Source organism: Nyctereutes procyonoides, unplaced genomic scaffold (genome assembly GCF_905146905.1).
Source record: "Nyctereutes procyonoides isolate TBG_1078 unplaced genomic scaffold, NYPRO_anot_genome, whole genome shotgun sequence".
NCBI lineage: Eukaryota > Metazoa > Chordata > Mammalia > Carnivora > Canidae > Nyctereutes > Nyctereutes procyonoides.
This window is the reverse complement of record NW_026575140.1, coordinates 41818338-41824337: the sequence shown is the minus strand read 5'-3', so window position 1 is coordinate 41824337 and position 6000 is coordinate 41818338. Positions and strand designations below refer to the sequence as shown.

Below are 6000 nucleotides of genomic sequence, written 5' to 3'. Positions count from 1 at the left end.
AAAAAAAAGTTTTTCTTCCAAAGAGAAACTCTGTCCAAGGCCTTTTGAGCTGATCAAGGCTAAGACCCTCCCCTCGGTTTCGCAATGCTGCCCCTTCCTACACACCAAAGCCCGCGCCGCGTCAGAAGGCTTTTTTTTTTCTTTTTCTTTCTTTCTTTTTTTTTTTTTTCCCCCAGCGAAGGCGGGGACTCGGGTGGTGCTGGCAGCGGGCGACGCCGGCCGCGCCTGGCCAGTCCCGCAGCGGCCGCGGTGGGTGTGCCCCGCAGCGTGTGCGCCCCGGGCCCGGGCCCAGGCCCTGCCCGCCGCAGACAGGGCGCCCCAGGGGGTGCGCGCCCCGGGACCCCGGAGTGCGCCTGCCCGGGGGTGCGCGCCCCGCGCGGGGACCGTGCACCGGAGGCTGCGTGCGCCCCCACGCCCGGGTGCAGCCGGCCCCAGGCACCGCCCGCCGCCTCCCTCCCGACTCCTGCGGCGCGCCAAGGTAAGGCGCTCGGGGACCCCGGCCCGCGCCCGCGTAGAGGGGGGCGTGCCCGCACCCTGCGCCGCGCCGCCGCCGCCCGGCCGCCTCGCCCCCTCCCCGCGCCGCGTCCCCGGCTCCCCTTGAGACCGAGGCTGCGGCAGCCTGGGCCGACCCGGCTGGACCCCTGCGTGGGGTCCGCGACAGCGCGGGGAGGGCTGCCCAAGGGTGGGCGCCGCTCCCCTGGCGCCCCGAGCGGCTCCCCGAGCCCCAGTGCCCGGGAGGGCGGAGACGGGTGGGGAGGGGAGGCCGCGCCGTCCTTGCCGCTCCGCTGGTGCAGCCCCCGCCCGGCGCTTCCCGGCGGGGCGCTGCGGTCCGGGATGCAGATTGCGGGACTGGGCGCCCTGCACCAGCTCCCGGGACGACCTGGAACCCAGCTCCCCGTCCGTCCGCTGGCTTTTTCGCAAAAGCCGCTCCCCAGGGTGTACCCCCCGGTATCCCTCGGCTCCTGGCTGAACTTTCCAGAGCTCGCGTTGGGTCACGACCTTGGGCGGAGGCAGTGGGGCCGCCCTGGGGGGCCTGCGTGCCGCCGGGTGGGCTTCCCTCCTCCTCATCTCTCCCTTAAGGTCAAGCCTTTGACCCCCAAGTACTTTGTCCCTGCGGGGCGGCCAGTTATTACTTAGCCTGAGAGTTGGAAAGTGGAGCCCAGTGGCCCCTACACCAGGTCTAAATTAGCGCTTGCCCTGAGCATCTGCCAGGGCGGCAAGAACCAGCGGTGGCAGCTCTCGAGAGACCTAGGGTGCCGGCCTGGAGGGCCAGGAAGAGGCATTTTCCAGGAGAAGGAGGAGAGTCCCCCCTTCAGGATGACCCCCTGAAGCCTGGCAAAGTCCTATTGAACAAATAGGGTCAGAGGAGGGTCAGATGCAGCCAATGACCAGGTTGAGGGTGGGGAGAGAGCATTTTGAATTAAACACAAAAACCTGCGCAGGTAAAACCAAATGTGGGTTCTTTAGAACCTTTCAAGGCATGACATAGAAGAACACAGAGCTACACTTGCAGTAGCAGCAGAGTCCATCCTGATAGGACCTTCTCAAGTCTTGTCCTCATGCCCATATCCAAAGCTCCGCTCGCTGGAACATAGTGTGAGTTCTGGGGAATGTGAAAGGACACTGAGAAAGGGGGATGGCTCAGGGTCCATGCGGTGAACAAGTACTTGCTCCCTGCAGGCACCAGGCAAGGTAGTGGGATACAGAAATGAAGAAAACAGGCACTGTCTGGCCGCATGGAACTTGCAGTCTGCGAGCCAAGACCAACATGGATCAAATCACTCAGATTGAGAATTCCGGGCAGTGCTGACTACTTTGAAAGAAAAGGACGAGGTACTATGAGCTTCTGTGAGAAGTACAGGGGTCGCTCTGTTGGAAGGCCGGTAGGAGTCAAATCAGTTGAAGAGGACGGAAGGAGCCTTCTAATCCAGAGGAACAGTATGTGAGAGGACTCTGAGGCGACGGGCCCAAATGTCATCCCCTTGCCTGGGCCAATCAGCCATGATAATGGGCAGTTGACATGCCCCTGGCTGGAAGAGGTAGACAGAGGGACTGTCAAGCAGGTGCCGGCGTCACCGGCACACGTGCATTTAGTACCAACACTTTGGTAGACAGCCCGTACCCTCTCAGGGTGCCAAGGGGCAGCAGTTCTTTCTTCCAATTGTCCTCTATTGCCCACTGTGCTCACAACTAACCAAGGCCTCTGCCCAACAGTTAGGGAGATTCATGTGGAGGTGGAGGGTGGGGGCTCATCTTAAGACTTTTATTTTATTTTTTTTAATTTTTTTTTAATTTTTATTCATTTATGATAGTCACAGAGAGAGAGAGAGAGGCAGAGACAAAGGCAGAGGGAGAAGCAGGCTCCATGCACTGGGAGCCCGACGTGGGATTCGATCCCGGGTCTCCAGGATCGCGCCCTGGGCCAAAGGCAGGCGCCAAACCGCTGCGCCACCCAGGGATCCCCTCATCTTAAGACTTTTAAAGCTAGAATGAACTCATTGACCATAATAAAAAAATTCTTTGGGATGGCTTATATGGCATTTGCTAATCTGGGCCCTGTCTTTCCAGCCCTGTTTTGGGTTCTCCCACTCCCCTATATCTGGGCTACCCACCCCCCAGGAGCCCACTCTATGTTTTACTCCTGATTATACTTCAGGCAGTTCCTGGAGATCACATTGTCTTTGTACATGCTATCCTTTGTCTGAAATACTCTTCCGACTTGTTCACCCAGTGAACGCATACCCAGCTTCCAACTTCAGCATGACACCTAAGGTTTCTGCCGTCGCTGCTGCTGCCACCACCACCACCAGTGCCAGGGCCATCCCGGAAGGCTTTTCCTAACCAGAGTCTGTTCTCTGAGTTCCCTGGACCTGCTTTTGTCACAGGGAGCATAAACTTCACTGAGCATCACAAAAGGAGGACTCTCCTGCTATATTTTTTTTTCTCCTGTCATATTTGTGCCGCAGGTACCTAGCACAGAGAAGGATATGTTATGCTTATTGGATGAAAATGGTCTAGGATGGTATTTCTTGACTTTTTAGGGAGAGGAGGGAGTATTACACGTATCTTGGTGATTCTGATGAAAATTATGGCTACCATCCTTTCCTCCAAGTGCATGTGGAATAAAATATCTTGTATATAATATCACATGATTCACAGCCCTCCCATCACCCACTGACCCCATATCCAGAACTTTGGACTTTAAGTTTTATAGGAAGCAGCGGCCCAGTGAGATGCAGTGACTGTCTAAGCACCTCCAGCTGGTTAACAGCATGCTGTCCCCCCCCAGTACCCCCTACTGCCTCCCCAATAACCCCCACTGACACCGTCTCCCAACCCCGGCTCCTGACTCCGGGGCACCTTCCAGTTTTCTCCACTTCTCCAAGCCAAGTAGCCTCCTTTCATCCCTAGCACTTTGTGAGGGCCACTGCTCATGACTGGAAGATGGATATTTTGGTTTTGCTCCAGTTCAGTAGCAGCCTAAGGTGTGACAGGGAAAAAAAATCTTATTATGGGCAGAGTTGACAATTAGGAAGACAGATGGGCCATCTCCCTGGCCTGTTTGCTGCCCCTTGCCTGCAATATTATTACATCTGTTTTAGCTGGAGGAGGGCACGTGTGCTTCACAGTTATCTTCTGGGCCCTGGATTGAGTCATGTGGGCCAGGTTTGGCAAAACTCTGGAGGGGATCATTGAGAGTGGGGGCCCAGCTCTTGGTCTTGTCAAAGGCTTTTTGCCTATAGAACAGGCTCTGGGAATGGATGAAGAGAATGAGATTCTTGCTTCCTACCCTTGGAACTTCCCTGCTTGCTTCCTGCAACAAAACACCTCCTTCAGGTTATTCGGCATGTTCTTCTCTGTGGATCAGGATCTTCATTCATTCATTCATTCATTCATTCACTAATTCACTCACTCAATCAAAACTGCACAGAGTCTCTGCTTTGTACCAGGCACTGTGCTGATTCCAGTTTATAAGGAAGGATCACAGAGTGTGAGCCAGGGATACAAAGAGATTCTGCTCCACAAGGGGCAAGGAAGAAGCAACTCATTCTAATTCAACCCAAACCTTGGGAGGTATGTATGGTAGGGAGGATAGTTAGGGCTTCTTTTTTTTTTTTTTTAAGATTTTTATTTATTTATTCAAGAGAGAGACACACACACACAGAGGCAGAAGCACAGGCAGAGGGAGAAGCAGGCTCCATGTAGGGAGCCTGATGCGGGACTCGATCCCGGGACTCCAGGACCACACCGAGGCCAAAGGCAGGCGCCAAACTGCTGAGCCACCCAGGGATCCCCTAGTTAGGGCTTCTTAATGCTGAGAATGTGCTCACTTCCAAAACCCCGTGCTTATGCAAGTTATGTCATCTCGGAGGAAGAATGACTTTTCTTAACTGTAAAATGGGCTCGATAGCAATCTTGTCCTGCCCATCCCTGGGCAGCTGGGTAGATACAGTGATCACCTCTCAGATGACAGATCCACTCACTTCCAACGTAAGAAACGGGAGCGATACACTATAATAATAATAGTGTGCATGTGTGTAAGCCCTGGCACCTGTAATCCTCTCAGTAATCCTCACGATAGTGACAGTCATTACCCCAGGTGTACACATGAGGAAAATGGGGCTCAGAGAGGTTAAGCAACTTTCCTAGGGCATGGAATGAATCAGTGAGAAAACTGAGATCGACGGAACTGTCTCTCAGGATATCAGACGGTCAACCGCTTTGTGCTGTTCCGTAGTGGTCAGTGGGAAGAGGCGTGGGCTTCGAGGCAAGGACATACTGGGATTGGAGCCTAGATCTCCTGCCAACCAGCTGTGTGGTTCACGGCTAGACCCCTAACCTCTCTGTATCTCGGCACCCAAAGTTTAGGCTAAGGTAGGCCTTCTGTGAACAGTTCCCAGTCTACGTGGATAACGCTTCAGAGTAGGATTAGAGGAAAGAAGAGGGCCCCTCCTGCTAAAAATAGGCCTGTCTCAGTTTCCAGGATAAAATGGATGCTGCCCCAAGATTTCAAGTAGGTGGTTAATGTGATATGCAGGCAGTTATAGATTGGTGGTGTCTGAGAAGCTGGCTGAATGCTCCTTCTCCAAGGGAAAGAAACATATTTTCAAAAGTAATGTCTCACTGTCCCGTCTGGACCCTGGACCCTGGGGCCTGGGCCCTGCCCCGCACACAGCTTTCTGGGGACATGGGCATTGTGGGAGAAAACATGAGTTTCCATCTGCCCCCCCCTGTTATTTTTCCCCCCAAAGTAAATAGAACGTATTGGCTGGCTATACTTATATTTTTAACGTGGCTGTGGCTTTTCCTGCTTTGTGTGGAAGATCCTTTGTTGTCTCCTTTGGTATGTATTTCTAGTGTGTTGCTCTGACGTCAAGTGACAAGTGGGGGGCACACGATATGGCGCTGGGGAAAACTTGCCCCATGCAAAGATGAAGAGCAGCCTTCGGTGCCGATTCTCCTCCACAGGCTGGTTTTTGCCCAGAAGCCAGAGATGCTGGCTCCTCATGAAATGGATTTTGATTTTCATAGCAGGGTACCAGGCGGCCAGGCTGAGGGTTTCCAGGTGCTGTGCTTCTCGTGGGTTCCTCACCATCCCACTCCCTTCTGCCTCAGCTGGCGCTGCCATCTCCTAAGAAGATGCAGAATGGCAACTTGGGTGGTGGCTGATTGCACGTAGGTCAGGGCCTACCCTTAGGAGGCCCGATACTGAGTGTGTGGGAAGGAGGGACATTGCATCAGAAATGTTTGCGTTCCTAAGAGATTGTTTTCGTGTATCATCTGTATGATTGTAAATAAATATGCAATCAAGGCCAGCACCCCTCTGCGCCTCAGGAAGAAGGGGAGGAGGGGAAAGGAGGGGAAATGGCTTCACCTTGGGCTAGCCCTGTGAGCCTGAGCAACTGCCTGGGCTTTTACTGAACTTCAGCCCTCTCACCTGTAAAATGCTACTGTTCATGCTGACTTAAGGCTCTTCTGATAGAGGAAACAGAGACTCCC

The 6000-nt window shown here is 54.0% G+C and overlaps 1 protein-coding gene across 5 annotated transcripts in view; it reads left to right on the top strand.

Annotated features, from left to right (window-relative positions):
• Positions 1-233: 233 nt before the first annotated feature.
• Positions 234-6000, top strand: part of KANK4 (KN motif and ankyrin repeat domains 4) — a 68245-nt gene continuing 62478 nt past the window's right edge. For all 5 annotated transcript variants that reach the window (XM_055305933.1, XM_055305930.1, XM_055305929.1 and 2 more), the window contains exon 1: positions 234-478. The gene's annotated coding sequence lies outside the window, so the exon portion shown is untranslated. The remainder of the gene's footprint in view (positions 479-6000) is intronic.